A 21,105-nucleotide genomic window follows, 5' to 3' on the forward strand; every position below is an offset into this window, starting at 1 on the left:
TTTCTAAGCGATTTGAAGAAAAAGAGCGAACATGTGTAGATTGAGTCCATATGGTTCTCATAGTTCCTCATTTTTCCGAGGTCGTCATTTAGGAACGTGGTGGGTAGCCGAAAACGTAATATGTTGACGATTTGTCACCTAGCGTAAAATGTTAGCTTTGGGAGTGAGAACGTGTTGCGGAGGGAGGAGACGGGGTCGGCGCACCGGAAAGCCTGGATTCTGAACGCGAGGAAGCCAGGGATCCACACGTCACGATGGCGACCACGGTACAAATAACACCACCAGAAACATTTGACTTTTCTCATCCTGCCAAATGGCCAAAGTGGATCAGAAGGTTCGAAAGATTTTGCATTGCAACCGCTCTTGATAGCAAATCAGACGAGTATCAAGTTAACGCACTCCTGTACGCTATGGGAGATGCTGATGCTGATGTTTTGGCAGTTTTACCACTGCAGATAAAAAGAAATATGCAACTGTCAAAGAGGCCTTTGACAAACATTACGTAGAAAAACACAACATAATTTTTGAAAGAGCACAGTTTAACTCCAGACAGCAACAGGATGGGAAAGTACAGAGTCGTTCATCACTGCTGTGCACAAACTTGCAGAAAATTGTGCATTTGGAGCACTCAAAGACAGAATTGTGGTTGGCATAAAAGACAAAAGACTGTCCGAGCAGCTGCAAATGGACTCAGAGTTGACTCTTGCTAAAGCCATTGAGAAAGTTAGGCAGAGCGAAACGGTAAAGAAACAACAATCAATACTTCACAGCAGCGCGGCAGTGGAGAAAACACTGAACATGGACACAATACGGACAAATACAAAACGTGGGAAAATGCAGACGTGGCAGAAGAAAGAAGAAAAGCCAATCAGGCAAAGTGAAAAGGAATGTGGCCGCTGTGGTCACAAGAACAAACACTCATGGAAAGAATGTCCAGCCAAAGAGGTACAGTGTCGAAAATCTCAGAAAAAAGGGCACTTTGCTGTGATCTGTCGCAGTAGTGAAGCTACAGCGCTACGTGAAGTGACAGAAAATCCAAAAGATACAGACAGCGAGGATTGTGTGTTCTTGGGAGAAGTAGAGACTGAGAGGTCACAGCCCTGGGTGCAAAAGGTCAAGTTAAATGGGGAAAATGTATATTTTAAACTCGACACAGGGGCGGATGTTACATCTATTCCAGAGGGTTTGTACAGTCCAGACAGAGATGGTAAGCTGCAGAGACCCAGAAAGAAGTTACTCGGGCCAGGCAGTTGCCCACTCAATGTTAAAGGCTGCTTCGAGGCTCAGTTAGCAGTGAAAGGGCGCAGTGTTTCTCAAGACGTCTACCTTGTGTCAGGTTTAGTACAGCCACTGCTAAGCAGGCCAGCGTGTGAGGCTCTGGGTCTTGTGTACAGAGTAAGCACAGTAACGGAATCGGTGACAGATTTCAGGGCAGCATACCCAGACGTTTTTAAAGGTTTAGGCGTGCTGAGGGAGCCTTACCACATTGAGCTAGAGCAAGGAGCTGTACCAATAGCCCTATCCGCCCCAAGACGTGTTCCTCTTCCCCTCAGAGATGCAGTGAGAAATGAGCTGCACAGAATGGAAGAAATGGGTGTTATCTCCAAACTGAGCCTACAGAGTGGTGTTCTGGCATGGTAGTGGTCCCCAGACCAGCAGGAAAGCCCCCCAGAATATGTGTGGACCTCACAACCCTGAACACAGTAGTCAAAAGAGAAAGGCACATCCTCCCAGCAGTAGATCAAACACTAGCGATGATGAAAGATGCGAAAGTGTTCACAAAGCTCGACGCCCGGTCTGGATTCTGGCAAATTCCGCTCACGCCAGAGTCGAGGCCACTCACTACCTTCATCACGCCTTTTGGAAGGTTTCAGTTCAACCGCCTTCCTTTTGGCATTGTATCGGCGCCGGAACATTTCCAAAGGAGAATGTCACAGATGCTGGAAGATTTTGAAGGGGTGATTTGTCATGCCGATGATGTGCTTGTATATGGCAGAGACAGGCAGGAGCACGACCAGAGGTTGCACTGTGTCCTCCAAAAGTTTCAGAAGGATGGTCTCAATGTAAGTTGTCTAAAAGTCAAATAATCTTTGTGGGACACAAAGTGTCAGCAAAAGGCATTGAGGCTGATCCCGACAAGGTAACAGCAATCCAGCAGCTGCCGCAGCCTCAGAGTGTGGGAGATGTGCGCCGTCTCATGGGCATGGCCAACTATCTTGCCACGTTTATGCCACAACTAGCCACAATCACCACACCATTAAAGGAACCGCTAAAAGACAGGAACGAGTGGATATGGGCGGAGCCACAGGAAACAGCGTTTCAGAGACTAAAAGGGATATTAAGCTCTCCAGAAGTGCTCGCTCAGTACTCCAACTCAGCAGATACATGAGTCGCTGCAGATGCATCGCCATACAGTATCGGGGCTGTTCTCACTTAGAAACAGTCTGATAACTCCTGGCGACCAGTCACATATATCTCAAGAGGTCTCACAGACACAGAGGGACGCTACGCGCAGATAGAAAAGGACGCGCTCGCTGTAACGTGGGCGTGTGAACGACTGTCATCTTACCTCATGGGCTTACAGTTCACTCTAATCACAGATCACAAACCCCTGGTCCTCTTCTGAGCACAAGAGGCCTGGACGACCTGCCTCCACGCATCCTGAGATTACGCCTCAGGCTGCTGCGCTTTACTTTCACCATTGTCCATGTTCCAGGGAAGAACCTCGTCACTGCTGATGCCCTCTCATGAGCACAGCTGGCGGGGCCTCCTTCTGCTGGAGATCTTCAGCTGGAAAAAGAGGTGGAGGTTTTCGTGGACTGTGTAGTTTCCCATCTCCCAGCCACAGATAAAAGGCTGGAGGAGATTAAGTTGGCGCAGGAAAGTGTGGGACAGGCTGGCCAGGAAAAGGTAAACCAGGTGCAACATGATGGAGGGAGTACAATGAACACACCTGGAACGAAAAACACAATAAGCAACCTAAGGCTAAGTCCACACGTACGCTGGTGTTTTTGAAAATGCAGCTTTTTCTATGCATTGGGCCTTTCGTCCACACGTAAATTGTAAATTTGGATCACTGATTTTTAAAAGCCTCTGCCAGGGTGGAGATTTTCGATAACTCAGATTTTGCATTTATGTGTGGACATGAAAACGGAAATTTAGACACACAACATCAAAGGTGCGCGCCTTTTTTGACATCACGCTGTGAAATGAATTTCTACAATGGTGGATATCGACAAAATACTGTTGCTTTAATGTTACTATCTGCAGTTTTTACACGCTTACATAGACGAACATTTTCTTGTGTTTTTGCTGTTTTATATTCCAGTGTGATATTGAGGAATAATTCCACCTCACTGTCACTGTCCACACGTAGGACTCATTTCTGCTTCTATGCGCCATCTTTGTTAACTCTTTCCCTCCCAGGCTTCTAGACTTTCTGATTGGCCAACATTTGTTGCTTTGGCATGTTCTTGAAAGCGTTTGACGTCATTTTTTTGTGTTTACACGTGGAGGGGATTTTTTTCAAAAAACAAAAACAGAATATCTCTGTTTACAAAAACACGAGTGGACATAGCCGAAGAATCAACACATCAGCACCATCACAGCATCTCCATGCAAACAAGCTAGCTAACAGAAAAGCTAATACTGAAATCATCTCAACAGAGTAGTCTGTGTTTGAATACTAACCAAAGACAAATGGCCATGAGACAATTTCTAGTTCCCAAAAAGATAATTTACATCATCTGATGATCATTTGATGTTTGAGTCCACGTACCGGCACAGCTATGGAGTAAGAGGCTGGAACCACAGGCTTCAGAAAGTTAATCAACTGAAAAGACGCATGCAGCTACAACAGACCATGTTTTTAAATCTATCCTGTCAATAATGTAACAGTCCAGCAATCAGTGTTTTCACGTCAAATGAAAGCTAACTTTCTCTATATTCATGGAACAAAAATATTCTGGGAGGCCTTGAATGATTCATGAGTCACTGGTAAGTTCAAAGCGACATTATGGCAGGGAAAGAGTCTCAGAGTGATGGAGACTTATTTTCATACACGCCTCGTATCATGTTCAAGTTTGGGAAACAGGCCAAACAAACATCATGTAGTGTTCAACAGCAATATCCATCTATATAACACTGATGGGGAATATTGTTCCACTGGATAATCATTTTAAGTTTTAATCATTTAGTATAGTTTGCCAGTGATGCCATTTTATGTGCACTGAAGTGTTTTCACATGTGCATTTTTTTCTTAAAGACAAACGAGTCCCAGTATCCAGCTAAAAGTAAATATTGTAGATATTTATGTAACTGTACAGGTGATAATGTTCTCATATCTATCAGCTGGTGATGTCTGCAGAAAGGTGAAGATGTGCAGGAGAGATATTAAAGGACTGAAGATCATAACCTTGTTCTTCAGTGGACCTACATCAAAGATTATGGCTGTCAAGAAAATGCTAAGCATCTAATGAGATGATGATGAGATTCATGAAAGCAACCTCATCTCTTTCAGTTCATCTTCTCTTGATCTCAACACCTCATATCCATCTTTAATGTTATCTAGCCTTCTGTTCAGAATCATAAAATCGTTCACATCCATCCTGCTCTTCCTTCCGTCTCCTGTCATCTCTTTCTTGATTTGCCAGCTCGACTCTCTGCTGCCTCATTTCTTTGTGTATGACTCTTAACTTTAACCATGTACATGTGAAGTATATGCAAATTTTTTTTATTAAAAAGTGAGTCTCACACACGCAAACTTGATCCACATTCAGCATATTAATGAAGTGTGATGTGGTGGCTTTATGTTGATATGTCATACTTTAGATACTTCAATCAGAGCTGATGCGTTCAAAGAAGGAGAGATGTTTGTGTCCATAAATGAAAACATTCTTCCTCTTTACGTCTTTATTCATGCTGAGAATATGAACAGAAGAAGCTTATATCCACTTTGAGAGGCTTGATGCCATAAAACTGGGTCAGTCTTTGATTGCACTCAACAGCTGTGAATCCAAAGCTGACTACCGATGAAGGAGCGAGCAGCAAACCTTTAAGAGGACCTTTGAAGCTAGTGTGGGGTGAGCATTTGATACTCAAATCAAATAATTCTTTTAAACAAAAACTGGGAACACAAATGTTTTAGCTTTTAAACGTCATTCATCAGCATATAAAAATCACCACTGCTGATATTAAACAAAACCAAAGGTTAAACTCTTGAAATAAACACAGACACACACTATATTATTTATATATATGTATTCAAGGGTTAGGAACTGGTAAGAATCTGTATTAATCTCTGTCTATTTTCTTCCTTTGTAATAATCGTACGGAGGGGGGATGAATAAATCATTAAATTTAGCGTGTTTGACTGACAGTTCTACCAACAGGGGCATTCTTAGCTGTCAGCTTCTTCCTTGGATCATACGAGTTACTAAACTGGACGTGTCTGTGTTGTACAGTTGGTACCTGTAACATTAATTTAATGATAACACAAAGATAGCTTGTCTAAACAAGCTGTCACGAAAACTGAAGCATAAAATTCTTAGGAATTTTATGCTTCAGTTTTCGTGGTGGAAAGGGTAGTATGTTATTAGCTTGTAATTTGGACACAGGTATCTGTTTGTAATATTAGCAGGTATCTGAAACAATTTATAGATGCAGCTTTTGAGCATTAGCTAACGATCCTGATGTAGGGTCTGTCTTTGTCCATTTTTGTACTAATTCCCTCGTGTGTTATCAGGACTGTTTCGTAGAATTTTCTGGAGCTTTGTCTTTTGCTGACTTCTACCTCCTTGCTGTCTTCAGCTGTGGAGATCAACTCTGCTCTCAATTTGTCCTGTATATGGAGAAGCTGAAATTGCAAAACCATCCAGGACCAGCTTCACTGCTAAATACTACCACACTTGCATATTGAACAACAGTTATTTTTATATAATCCGGTGAAGTTTTCAGAGTCCTTGTCAAGACAGATAACCGTTTAATGACTGGAGCCATCCATGGACACTACACAGAGGTACACAAAGTGCCTTTCAATTTTCAGGCCTGTTTTTCCACATCAAAGGGTGGCGGATAGCAGGCTTTTGATTTTTGCAGTCTCTTATGTGGCACGCAATTTGAGCACTCAAGGTTTTCAAAACCAATTTTCTCACTGATCACCAACAAATCAGCAGAAAAGCGTCACTCAAATGATGCCAGTTTTAAAATATTGATGGTGCAGCCTGTACGCTCAGTGTCCTTCTTCTTGTGTCTATTTGAGACAATTTGAGAGACTGAGTGACAGCAAACACCCACCTCCATTATTTCTGTGCAGCATCTGCAACCACAGTACTTTCTCTGCTCGACTGTTACATTAAAGTAAAAGTAAAGGCAGCCTACACTCAGTTATCTGTTGGACCTTTTCTTCCAAAATAACTTCTGGCAGCTGCTTCAAAAGCAACAAAATGGAAAGAGAAGTGGATCTGTCAGAGAGAAAGTAGGTCAGAGGGGATGCAGGATGGCAGTTGATAAAACAGAGAAAGCAGCACTAAATTCTGCCTAAAGGGCTCTCAGCGAAATTCTGGGAAATTTGGAAAAACTTAAATATAGCAAATATCAGAAACTGACCCCACCCACCCACAAACAAAAGACGCATCACTACAGCTAAAAGGATCTGAATGATGTTTGATGTACTCTACAGCTGAAACAAATAACAGTAATCACGATGTCGAGTCACCGCGGCCACAGAATCATCACAAGCACTGTAATTTACACTGCTTTGTAGGTCCTTATTTATATAGTCCTACTGAAAAACTTCCATTCATGAACAGATTGATGGTTTCCTAGTCTATCCATAGTCTTCTAGATATAGTCAGCTGGTTAAAAAAATCCAGTCACCACACGGGTCTGTTACTACCAGCTCAACATACCCAGGACATCTTCTTCTTATTCAGCCTCGCTTAAGGCCAAGAGTCACAACTTTATAAGTCAATGCACGGTTTTAATATCTAATAATATCATAGTTTGCGTCAGCAGCAAACAGGTTACCAGTCACAAACACGGACAGGTCTACTGGCACCACAGCAGAGTGTCAAAGACATTAAGTTTGAAGCGGTCAAACACACAATCCAGGCAAAATGCAACAACTGCTGCAGCTAAAGCCGCAGCGTGTGGGTGTCTCTGAGACATATGGGCTGTACCATATTTATGAAAAGTGCTGCTGAACACTGTGAGTGTTCAACATGAAGTTATATAAAAGTAAATCTGAGAAGGAAATATCAGTCTTTTTTCCCTCGGGTGGGTGGGTCCCAGAGGAGAGTCAACGCACGACGGGTGGTTAGCGGGTCGAGAGAGGCCACCACATGGTGATATTTCGTGTCGTCAGCCAAGATGCCACGAAGGGCAAACTGAGCCTCCACGTGCACAAACCACGACGGGGGATCGTGAAGCCAACAGTCCGGCAGCTCGAGCGCCACAGCAAACGCAGCTGCAGCAGGAGGCAGAGGGCTGGCGACTGCTGATGCATCCAGAGCGGAGTCGGTGCCACCATCGGACTGCAGCAGGTTCAAGTCAGGGGTCACCAATGTGGAGGTAAAGACAGACGACACGAGAGCTCTCGATTAACACTCCTCGTTTTTTATTCATCACCACACAACTGAATACTTCCCCCTCCAAAACACAGCAACAACACTTCCTGAGAACTGGGTGTGAGTGGAACCCTCCAGTGGTCCACCACACTATAAAAATTCAAAATGAGGGATTTGAGGTGCTCTGCAATTATTGTGTTGGTTTGGCTAAAAAATAGTGTTTTGCATCTTTTTGCATCTAAAGAATTTGCACCACAGTTCAGGTTGTTTCTATTTAATGTTGTTCCCCCAACACAGTACAGCAGAATTTATGGTGAGTTCGTTACCTGACACGAGATCGCACACAGGCCATTTTGGAAAACTCCACAAGTTAGAATAACCCAAATTTGAGTGTGCAGACCAAGAGGTCAGAGTAAGACATCGAAAGAACAATCAGAAAAAAGCAGCTGCACTAGAATCCATCTGCATATGCCCAAGAAGATGAGCCTGAATAGGACATCAGCTACATTTAAATTAGCTAACTTTTTCTTCTTTCCTGGGGTGATTCCCAGGAAAGTTTCCCAGAAGTTTTTTGATCACCCATCACTCAGCTTCACACACTGGTTCTTGCAGCTGTGATTCTACAGTTACACCATCTGCTGCGACTGGATTGAATATTTACGTCTAGTTAGTGATTAGTGGCTTCTTTGTGCAGTGTAAAACCACTAACACGTGTGTCTATGCTTTGCTTTGGCTTGATTTATGGAGGCAGCCAAGCTAGCTAGCATTAGCCTATTACCCAAGTTCTCAAATCTCACATGAAACAGTGTTCAAGCTTCTTAGAAGCAGAAAGGTACCACAGTTACTCCAAAAGTACAGGAACACCTCATCAAGGAGGCCACTATAGAACCTGGAATGACAGCTAAAAACTGAAGGCCTCACTTGCCTCTGTTAACATCAGAGCTCATTATTTAACAATCGGAAAAGGACCGGAGGGAAATGGCATCCACCTGAGAGTTCGAGGTAAAAACCTCTGTCGGCCAAAAAAAACACAAAGCCTCATCTCACCTTTAAAAAAAACATCTTGAGGACCTCTAAGACTCTTGGAAAAAATGATGTGTACTGACGAGAAAAAAAGTGAACTTTTTGGAAAGATTTGCATCTCATTGGATCTGCTGTAAATAATAACATTTGTTTTTGGCTCTGCTGCAGGGGAGGGTGGTGCTGCAGGCTAAAAGGGCAGTGCCAGGGAGGCGGATGGAGCAGGTGGAGATAGTTACTTTCATCAGGGTTCTTCCTTCTTTTTGTGATGCCAGGGTGGGAGAAGAGAGTGCTGTCACCTGAAAACATTGTATGCTCGTCAATGAACAGAAAAAAGCACACTCTGAATCCGGTGTGGGTCCTCGTGTGTTCACACCACTCTAATGTGGTCGAATTAAAGAAATTCCACAAAGAAGAGTTTAATAAAAGTCGTCCACAGCGATGTGAAATGTAGCCAGTTATTGCAAATGCTTGACTTCAGTTCTTGCTGCCAAGGGAGCCACAACCAGCTATCAGGCTTAGAGGGACATTACTTTCCCCACACGGCCAAGCAGGTCTGGATAACTTTTTTTCTTGTAATAAATGAAATCATAATTTTAAAACTTTATTTTTTATTTACTCGGGTTATTTTAGTCTGATATTAAAATTAGTTTGAAGATCTGAGACATTTAACTGTGACGAATATGCAAGAAATCAGAAAGGGGCCGATATTTTTTCACAGCACTGTATTTATGTGTATTTTACTGCAGTTGATAAGATTTATTTACACAGCATGTAATAACTATCTAAAAAGATTGCTGCTAAAGGTTTCTGTGCAGAAATCGTTGTGGGACCATGGTTAGTACTTTTTCTGTTTTTGCTCCTGGAGCTTTGAGCCAAAATAACAGTTTATTTTGCCTCCCTTCTTCTCGTCTTCATGCTCTGTGGCAGCCCACCACATCCACGATGGATCCATGAGCAACTCTGGCTCCTGGCTATCCTAAACCTCCACCTACTCATCTTCCAGAGGTTCCAGGTGTAGAGGGTGCTTTCTCACTCATGCTCTCCTCTTCTTGCTCAGGAAAATGGAGGTGAGGATGGTGGAAGTGAGGCAGAAAATCTCTGAAAAAACATGATGTAAAAGCAGTTCAATGGTATTACAGAACAGATAACCAAAGGGAAAATATACTTGGTTATGCATTTATTTTAAATGAACAGTGTTAAAAAATGGTCTCACCCTGTTGCAGCTGGGATGGGATCCAGGCCGCCACCCCATGATCCTGTGTTAGTTAGACAGAAGAAGATGGATGGAAAGATGGTTAAATACAGTTTGCAAAAGCTGAAACTCTCCATGTTAAATGCGCAGAGGCAGCAAAGCCTCACCATCAGCACTTGACTCCGCTGCCATGGAAACGCATCCTCAAAACATCTTCACACATGTTGCTCTTACAGGATGCATTTATCTCTTAGTCTATTCAGAGCAGTTAATTCACACTTCTAAATATTCCTGATGTGAAACCAGAAAAACAGATTTAACATTCAGTCATTCTCTCTCTTCAGTACTTGTTATTTTTTAATTATGGCTCAGCTTTGCCCCATTTAATACTGCTTAGCAAAAATCCATTTCCATCCATCACTAAAACTAATATAATGACCTGAAATCCTAACAGTGCTGCCTCATTATTTTTGAGGGCACCACACAGATGGCTCCAGCTCAGGCTCTTACAGCTCAATTATTAAGGAAGGGGAACTGGCAGATGTTTAGTCTTAAATTCAACTTTCTCCTTACAGTTCCCCATGGTGTTTGCTAAAGGGGGGGGGGGGGGGTACATAGGGGAGGCTTTGGAGTCACCAGTTTTTGTTTCCATTTAGCCTTTCAATGCACTTATTACAGCACATGCTGATTAGTGAGAAACCCAAGGCTAATTTTGTTGAGTTTTCAGGTTGGGCAGCCTTGACATGAGGAAAATGTTCAGCATAAGAGCAGAGACTATGGAGAGCCGTGCTACTGCAGTAATATCACTGTACAACAGCTGGCTCAGCACCTCAGTCAGAGGTGAACAGCTGTGCATCTGCTTCTACATAAAAAAGCAAGAATGTAATTTGATTTATTGCAAACACATAAACAATACGCATTTCTAACCACTGTTGGTCAAGTTACTTGAAAATAGTAATTAGTTACTAATTACTCATTACTTCTCCAAGAAAGTAATCCCATTACTTTACTGATTGCTTATTTTCAAAAGTAATTAGTTACTTTATTACTTAGTTACTTTTTGAAAACATGATACACAACCTGAATGTAGCAACAGACCTTTCAGCCCAATTCTACTTTTTATGAATAATCCATCATATAAAATGCAATCAACACTTGTTTTATGAGTTTTACTCTTTTAACTTTATGCATCAAGCAAACATTAAATGATATCAACAGTCTTTGACGTGAAGAAACGTGTTTAACATTTAAACCTATGTTCTGCATATTCCAGCATATAAAATAAAATCATGTTTTGTGTTTACACTCTTTCAAATAGATGCAAGTAAAACACAGTAAAAATAAATAAAATCAAAGACTCAGCAGCTCTTAAATCTATTGTCTGTGTTTAGCAGGAGTGGGGCAGGTGGAGGTTTGCCCACAGCGGTCATGTCAGTGGGAGGATCCGGGGGTTTCTCTGTGGCTGTCACGTTCCCGTGGCAGCGTGCTCGCTGCTCGCTCAGATTTGAAGTTTAACTTTTTGCTGTAGAAAGAAGTTTTCTTCCCACGCAGAGTGAACAGCAGACGCTAATGTTTGTGTCACTTTTTACTGGATCAAACTCAAAGTAATGTGATTACTTCCACGCTTTAAACGCTGCACGGTCGTACTCTCTCCATCACTCCATGTTATCCATTGTTGATCTGCACACGTCTGTTGCTGCCACGGACATCGCACGCTCGTACGTCGTTGTCGTGAGACACTCTGACAAACAAAATCACGGTTTATACGTTTATTGCAATAGTAATCCATTACTTTACTCTGTTCGTAATTTATAAAAAACATGATGAAAGGTGAAGAAGGGTAACATCATGACACATAAAAGCCCACTGAGGCCTATCTCACTAGTCGTTAGCCAATTAGCACACTGGGCAAAAGATCACAAGAAAGCGAACATTTACAAATTAGTTTCAGCTGTCGTTTAAAACGAACCACAGATTCGGCCAACCTGATAGGCTGAGGAAAACTGTTCCAGAGAGTTGAGACAGAAAAACCTCAAAGGTGTTCGCCTAAGAGTGTAGAACGGTTAGGAGGCCAGAAGATCAGAGGGTCCGGCTGCAGTTCATGAGGTCTCAGTGGGTCTGCTATAGCTGCAGGAGCCTGTCCCTGTGGGGCTTTATATGTTATTAATAAAATCTTTAAATTCATTCTGAATTTCAGTAAGAGCCAGCGAAGGGAAGGAATAATTGGAGGTGATAAGCACATGCCGGCTAGTTCTTGTGAGCAGCCTAGCTCCTGCATTCTGGACCAGTTAGCTACAGTAAGGAGCACTGGGAGATGCATGTGAAAAGAGAGTTACAATATTCAAAATAGGAAAAAAAATGAAAGCGTGTACTATAAGTCCCACATTAGTGTGTCTCAGCAGAGGTCTGATTTTAACAGTTTCTGCATGAATGACACAAACTGGATGAGCTTTGAGCAGATGATTTGATATTGTTGGTGATGCTATCAGTCCAGTAGTGATAGTGTAGCTCAAGTCTCCTAGATTCGCTGTTTCATTTGCTTGCTTCATTCATGCTTCATACTTACCTGCTCTGCCCTCCTTAATCACAGATCCTGGTGTTCCTGCCTCCGAAGAAACCTGCCTGGCCAACTTTCGCCCACTAAGAAATACTTACCTGCATCCAAGCAAAGAAGACTCATCTTCCTCGTAAAGTCAATAACTACTCAGTGTTTACCAAGGTCACAGATTGAGTGAACAAAAGCATTGTTCATCTTCACTTTCTCCATAATGTTAGAATATTCAGGCTACATCCATCATTCTGTTGGATTTTCTGTAAGAATCTGTTGAACCTTCGAACACACGCAGCAGACACGCAGCAAAGACACGCAGCAGACACGCAACAAACACGCGCAGCAGACACGCAGCAAACACATGCAGCAGACACATGCAGCAAACACGCAGCAGACACGCATCGAAGACACGCAGCAGACACGCATCAGACATGCAGCAAAGACACACAGCAGACACGCAACAAACACGCGCAGCAGACACGCAGCAAACACATGCAGCAGACACATGCAGCAAACACGCAGCAGACACGCATCGAAGACACGCAGCAGACACGCATCAGACATGCAGCAAAGACACACAGCAGACACGCAGCAGACACGCATCGAAGACACGCAGCAGACACGCAGCAGACACGCATCAGACATGCAGCAAAGACACGCAGCAGACACGCAGCAGACACGCATCGAAGACACGCAGCAGACACGCAGCAGACACGCATCAGACATGCAGCAAAGACACGCAGCAGACAGGCAGCAAACACATGCAGCAGCCACACACAGCAAACACGCAGCAGACACACAGTAAACACATGCAGCAAACATGCAGCAAACATGCAGCAGACACGCAGCAAACACGCGCAGCAGACATATGCAGCAAACACACAGCAAACACATGCACTGCTATGAAAAACATGTAACACAGAGTGTTGTTGAACTGGAAATTAAAGCGACATCAGTCTCATGGTTTACTCACCCATCAGAAGTGACACTCCTGCTTCATTTGTCCCAAATAACTGAAAGCAAAAGATGGAAAAGCGTTCGATTTTCTTGTGTAGTTGCAGTTTTAGTGGATCGTTGTGATTTCATAGCCCAGAGACTGGAAGTCAGCTTTTGCAGCACTGAGCCGTTTCACTGCAGCTGCTACCTGTAATAGCGTATTGATGTATTTCTCTACTACTCATTTAGCACCTTAAACTTACTGTTTTATCCATTTGTCCTTGTCTTTGGTATATTTGTCATTTTCAGTTTCCTTTCCCAGAGCTTTCCCCGTCACCTGTGATGGGCTAAAGCATTAAAAACAATCAAACTCTGCCATAAAACAATCTTTATAGCATATAAAAGGCCAGTGATTCCATACTAATTATACACGTGGCTTAAATGTAGCAGAAACTTAACAAACCAGTACAAATGGCTCTTAACTGATAGGATTCTGTTTCTATTCTTCTTCTATTGTACTTCTATTGTGCACTTCCTTCCTTTTACTGTATCAACCAGCTGCACAGGTACTACACCTTATTAATGCTGTTACATTATTTCTTTAATCTAGACTGTGGTTCTTTGTGCTCCAAGCTTTTTGTTGTTGTTGTCTGCCAACCAACGTCCTTTCCACTCTTCATCCTCTTCATAGCTGCTCTCACTTCCTCCTTGTTAATCCTCTTCACGTTCTTCATTTTTTGCCTCCACCTTCACAGCACACACTCCTCACTCATTAGTGCATTAGCATTTCTCCCCCAGTCATTCTAACCTGCTGCACATCCATTCTAGCGCCATCACTCTGTCTGGCCAATCAATACAAGTCAATGTCTGCTTCTTTTGTGTTCAGCCTCACAGCTCACTGCAAGCATTTTCCTTTTCCTTTGCATAAAAAAACTATAATTTAAGTAAAGGTAAAGTTAACAAAGCATATTGAATAAGTGAAAATGTCAGTGAGCAGATATTTTCACTTTGTTTTTAACCAACATCCATAGATATAAAAGAGATGTTCAAGAAGAAATGTGTTTTCATATCACATTCAAAGGCTGTAAGTGGAACCTGTGAAATTGAGGTCTTAGATCAGACTGAGCACACACTCCCACCTTCAGAAGAGAAAACCTTGCTCAATCCATGTCAACGTTTGAGTAGCATTGCACAAGTGTTGTTGATTTTGAGTGCTACTCAACAGTGAAACGATTTTCACTGCTGCGGGCGACGCATTGTTGTGTGGAACCTCCTGAGAATCTCGGCCTTCGGCCGTTTGCCTGTGAGGTCTCAAAGACCAGCTGAACCATGAGCCACGGTCACTGAAGACCTTCCTCAATCCTGAACCATCACACACGGCAGTCAACGCTCCAAGCAGAGCAGCAGTGTGAACATGATTGCTCTTATCACACAGCTCGTCATAGCCGAGTTTCTTAACACGCTCGGCAGCACTCACCACCACTTCCAACCCTGTTAACAGAACCATGTCCTCTGCAGGCAAAAGTCTGTGAGGGGCGTTTAACAACAACGCACAGAACATGAAGGCAGGCTCAGAAACTCCCTGAAAAAGCCCACAGCGTCCATCAATATAGCCCTATAATGGACTAGCACCCTGTCCAGGTTTACCACCTCTCTTAGCCAGTGTCAAGGCTAGGCTGGCACACACACTGAGCATCACTCCTGTGAGCATGCTTTATGGCTGCAGAACTGGTGAGGTGGAAGGAACATCCTGGTATCTCATGTATGAATCATTGAGCTTTTTTGTGGAATTGAATGATGCAGCATCTTGTAATCATTCATTTTTAATGCATTTTTGCTAATGCAGATCTCTTATGCAGTTAGCAAAGTGGCTGTGTAAAGTCCCTTTCACATAGATTACAAACTAAATCCTTAAAATAATCAATGGTAATGATGGAAAGAACAAGCTTACAATTCTTAACCTTAAGACATATATTAATGTCTACAAACTAAAAGAAGAGAGCGCACAGAAAAGTAAGAGAGAGAGAGAGACAAAGGGGGACAGTCATAAAAGCGGGAATTGTGGCTGTTTGAAAGAAAAACCCAAAGCGCTTTGCACTGCCATGAAGCAACGGTTCTTCCATCCTTACTTCACAATAACCTGAAGGTCTCTTCATTTTAAAAGCCTTAAATTATTCATACAGGCCGTTGTGGGGAGAAGCTGACAGATGAACAGTCGTAAATGCTTTTAAAATCAAAATAATTCAAGTGGATTTGATTTTTATCATCAGACCTTGCAGGACCGAATATACTATACTGATATATAAATATAGTCTATAACTTTATTTTCTTTAGCCCAGATAATTAAATGTTTCAGTTACATAAAATATGTGAAATCTGATTTTATGTATAGCCTGATAATATGATATAGTATGATAAGAATGTAGCCCAATAAGTATAAAATCCAGGAAGTTACACAACATGGGGCGCTTCATTTGGTTAAAGTTTCATGCTCTTTTTATTAATTAGAAATAATTAAATTGTTGCTTAAATTTACAGAAAATGCCAGAAATCTTCACTGTCATGAAACATTTTTCACCAAAAATTTAAACCTAATTTTTCCTAATTTTTGGGGCTCGCGCTCTGGGGTCCAGCGTACAACTTGCCACTTTTTTTTGCCCTGCCCTGTTTGGTATCATTCTTTTCAGCACAATTTCACACATCTGAATTTACAGTTTGTTTTTCCTTTTCATACACTGTATTAACACAGTTGATCTGGAATCACATACAAACCGAGTCGGTCAGTTTTACTGTGAAAACCACAAACACGCTCAGGGAATTGTTTTCATACCTTGAAATGCAAATATCAATGATACATTTTAAAAACTTATGGACAAATTTTGTAAACAATAAAGTCATATACAACTATTTACCTAAAAACGCAGCCACTGCATCTGCTGTTTTTTAGGGAATAAAACTACAATTAGAGAACAATGGGGCGTCACAATGAGATGCCACATGCATTATTCGTGCCAGTGCAAAACATAGTTTGTCCATCACAGAGGAGAACGCCACACGCCGGACAGCAGGAGGCGTATCTGCTGTTTCCACCTGGAGACAGCGTTTACATTGCAAGCTGCCTTTGGTGGCTTTTTTGGTGATACCCACCACTGCCCTCACTGTTATGACATATTATATAACATATTATGTTATGACACACAAAACAAAACAAACAACTGCACAACACAACACAGTAACTACACACTCCAAACAGGCTAAACGCCACAGATCTCTCACATCTCAAACCTCCTTGCCGATATCGCTCTCTCCTGCCGTCACGACCAAAACTTTCCCCTCTTCCTAAATGACCAAAACCCCAAATCATTTTTTATTGGTTGACACAATGCACGTTTACACCAATAGGAAAAGGTGACATTTTTTTCCTTTTCTTGGTGGGCGGCTGTAGAGCAGGTCATCTACTGATCGGAAGGTTGTGGGTTCGATTCCTGGCTTCCCCTAGTCTGCATGCCAAATATCCTTGGGCAAGATACTAACTCCAAATTGCTCTCCGATGCATCCATCAGAGTAGGAATGTGTGTGAATGTTAGTTAGAAAGCACTAAGAAAAAGTGGTTGGGTGAACGCACAAGTTGTGTAAAGTGCTTTGTCCATTTACCATTCTTTTTTTCACGCTGTCCTTAGAAAACAGTTTTTACCGTTTTCACTGCACTAAACGTGACGATTCAGAAACAAGCATCGCGTATATTTTTGTGGTCATAACTCTGGTTTTAGTGGCTCATCAATAAAATTTAAAAACTGGTATACAGTTTGCAGTCCGAACTTTCAATGTTGAAATAGAGACTCAGCGCGGCTGCAGCTTGTTGCTATGGAATCTTAACTCGGTCACATGATTTGGAGGTGCGGCGTGTTAGTAACACTCACCTCACAATCAACTACCTGCATTGAAATCTAAAAATGCTCATGATGTTGATTCAAAATGTGCTCTGGCACAATCATAAGCATTGGTTGCTATGGACAACATAGCAACCACCACCACTAACATGGTCCAGCACCATGGGCTGGACCATGTTAGTGGTGGAGGGGGGTGGGGGGTGGGGTGACACTATGTGATATATTCAGTTTTAGAATTTAGTTTCAATGTTAATTGTTGCTAGGCTCAAAGTGTTAATGCTAGCTTATTTTAATAAACAACATTGTCACATGCAAAACTAGGGTGGCCCTGGGGGTGACCACCCCTGTGAGGTGTGCTGCATGTCCTCTTGGCTCTGACTGTGTTCAGAGTGGTGATTGTAAGCACAGCAGCACATTAGCATTTAGCATAGAGAGCTGAGGTGAAAGCACAAATATGCAATTAAAAAATCAAGTACTGTAAATGTGTTCAGTGCATCAATGTCAAAAATGTTGAAGGTTTGATGAAGTTAAATTATACAGATGGAAACTTCTCATCATCCTCGATAATCAGGAGAGCCTTTCTCTTTAAAGTGAGGAAAGTCGCCATTTTTTGCTTTATTTAGTCAGAAATCTCCCGGGGTCGTACTCATAATGAATGAAGATCTAAATACAAAATACTGTAGAAATAACAACATCGCCATGAAAACCCCCCCACACATTATCACGATGCACTTTTTAGTTTTTCTCACCACATAGTAGACTTTGTGTGAGCTTTAACATGAACATTTTACATTTCATTCAGTGTAAATGTAAAATGCACCTGAAATGTTGAAAATGCTGAGACGTCACTTGTGCTCATAACAATAGTTTGCATTGAACATAATGGGAAAAATGCTCATTAAATGCGAATAGAACAGTGGATCAATTAAAAAAAGAACAACAACAATGCAACAATTACTGATGTAACATTTTTCATGCATTAAAATGAATATCAAAGCAACCAAAGTTGTTGCGTCCACATGGCAGATGAGTTGTCCCAGTGCTGGGAAACCTTCAGCATAAAAAAGAGTCATCTTTAACTCCTCCTTCCAAACAACAGAAGAAAACTGCAAACGCCGATTTATCAAGGATGTAATCTTAGGGTTTTTTTTAATATAATTTCATAGATTTTATTTTTTTGGTGAGCTGCCAACCAGGATCCTAACTCCACAACTGCTACAGGCAAGCAGGGACGAGGCGCTCAGCCTGAGCAGGTGCATTTGAGATGTGCTGCTGAACCGCCTGCTCAGAGAGAAAGCTCTTCCTCTTGGATCACTCACACGACACCTGGTTCACCTGTGCATGCACTGGATGTGTGTATGCTTTCATCTGGCATGATGTACTGTTGTGAGCTGATGATAATCCAGATGATTTCTGACTAAGCATCAAAGATCATGAAAACTCTGAAGTTCTATACTAAGGTAATACGTTTGACTCCAGACTGACGGGCTGAGGACATTTGTGACATCTGAATAATTTGCATAAACTAATGCTCACTTAATTCTGTTGTCAGACAAAGGGCTGAATAAAGTTCAGCTGAAAATGTAAAATTAGACTAGGTTGCTTTGTATAAGCTAGTGTTGGAAAGTTGTAGGGCGGGCCTGGGAAGTGTGCAGAGTAGCAGAATTTTAAAAAATGGTTTGACAATACATGCATTGAATTGGGAATTTATGCAATTAGCTCAATTTAATATTAAAATAAAAAATTATAGAAACTGGGGAAAAAACTGTCTTACAGGAAGGGCACAGGTCAGAGGGCATCTTCTCTGCCTCTTTACTGCTAGTCCCAGATTTCCTCTTTTTCAGATTCTATATTCACATTTTCTTTAGTGTTATGCCTGCAATTCCCATGACTTTCTCTAACCTTGTAGTTACCTGCTTCCTTTTCATCTAAGTGAGACCCCATTTGCATTGGGTGATTGAATGTGAGCAGCCAAGAAACACCCAAACACAGTAGGAAGAAAATTCAGAGAATACAGACAGACACCAGGATCTGTGCAGACTGAGGTTCTTTACTTTTACATCATATTATCTTAAGAAAGTCCTGCATTGTGTATCTTTAGCGACTCAGCCTGATTTGGTCATTTCTCCACAGGTGGCAGGAACAGGCTGAGTCCAGTTTATCAAAGGCTACGCTGAACACTTCCTGCCATATAAAACTGGCAAGTCATCACACGGATTTCAATTTGGGCTTTAATTAAGTAGATTTCTTCTAGCTAGATGGACAAGAGGCTTATTCACACTGCCTGGAATGAGCGTGTGGTATCTAATATCATGAAAGTTGGCATTATTATGTAGTAATTAGAGAAAAAAGCCTAAAATATAATTCAATTCAATTTTATTTATACAGTGCCAACTCACAACAAAAGTCGCCTCAAGGCGCTTCATAGGTACAGAGAAAAACCCAACAATCATATGACCCCCTATGAGCAAGCACTTTGGCGACAGTGGGAAGGAAAAACTCCCTTTTAACAGGAAGAAACCTCCAGCAGAACCAGGCTCAGGGAGGGGCGGGGCCATCTGCTGTGATTGGTTGGGGTGAGAGAAGGAAGACAGGATAAAGACATGCTGTGGAAGAGAGACAGAGGTTAATAACAGATATGATTCAATGGAGAGAGGTCTATTAACACATAGTGAGAGAAGAAGAAACACTCAATGCATCATGGGAATCCCCGGCAGCCTACGTCTATTGCAGCATAACTAAGGGAGGATTCAGGGTCACCTGGTCCAGCCCTAACTATATGCTTTATCAAAAAGGAAAGTTTGAAGCCTAATCTTAACAGTAGAGATAGTGTCTGTCTCCTGAATCCAAACTGGAAGCTGGTTCCACAGAAGAGGGGCCTGAAAACTGAAGGCTCTGCCTCCCATTCTACTTTTAAATACTCTGGGAAATATAAGCAACAGCTCTCAACCTCCTCTATAGACTCTGTGAGCAGGAGGCTCTTATTCGCAGCACATCTGAAAGTTTAATCATTTTGAGGGCAAAGCAGATCACCAGCTGCCCCTGCACCACATCGCCTTATGGCCAACTTCACATACACATTAAGCAACAAAAAGTAATTACCAGAATAATTATTTCTGAATCTCCATCGAATTTAATAAGGCAGCCCGATGTCTTGTTCCTTTGTTCCCAGGGATGCACACCGGCTCTTTGGGCACGGAACAAATCGATGACACCAAGGAGGAATTCAGCTTTAAGGATAAATTTGACCCTGATGGGCTCGACGCAGCTGACTAGCGGTTATCCATCTCTCACATGTAGATAATGCAACTTTTTTTTAATTAGTTGAAAAGTGGAAAATAACAAACAGCATTTTTCCCACTATTGTTTGTGATCTGGGGATTTTCTGTGGGGGTCTGTGGTTGATGCTTATGATAGAGAAAATGACGAGTTCACAATATTGACTTTTATACAACTTGTTTACATCCATCACTGCGTTCTCATGACTGAACGTCTGGTTTCTGATGGGAGACCGAAGCAAGACTAGCGTGCTAGGCCAGCTAGCATCGGCTCTGATTTTAATGCTTTGAGATAAGTTAGCATCTCTGCTAGCATTAGCAAGCAAACAAAAGCACAGGCGATGCTTCCAGGGGCAGGCTCCACCAGCACTTTCAAATTAGCCTTTCTGAAAAATGTACTTTGCTAATACGCCACCTTCATTTTTAGTTCCGTTATAGATACTGACAGGTAGCCGTGTCACACAGCCCTCGAGACCTGACGCGCTCCCAGACTTTGTAGTTGAGGCTGAATCAGGTGACCCCAAAATGTTATCAAAAGAGAAAGTCTGACGTCTAATCTGAAAAGTAGAGATGTCTGTCTTCTGAACCCAAACTTGGAGTAAAATATATTTTCCTCAAATGGTCACAAATGTGTGAGGTAAGCCTTTGAAGATAGTATGATTTGAAAAAA

This window comes from Neolamprologus brichardi, chromosome 1 (genome assembly GCF_056152115.1).
Source record: "Neolamprologus brichardi isolate AB-2024 chromosome 1, ASM5615211v1, whole genome shotgun sequence".
Classification (NCBI taxonomy): domain Eukaryota; kingdom Metazoa; phylum Chordata; class Actinopteri; order Cichliformes; family Cichlidae; genus Neolamprologus; species Neolamprologus brichardi.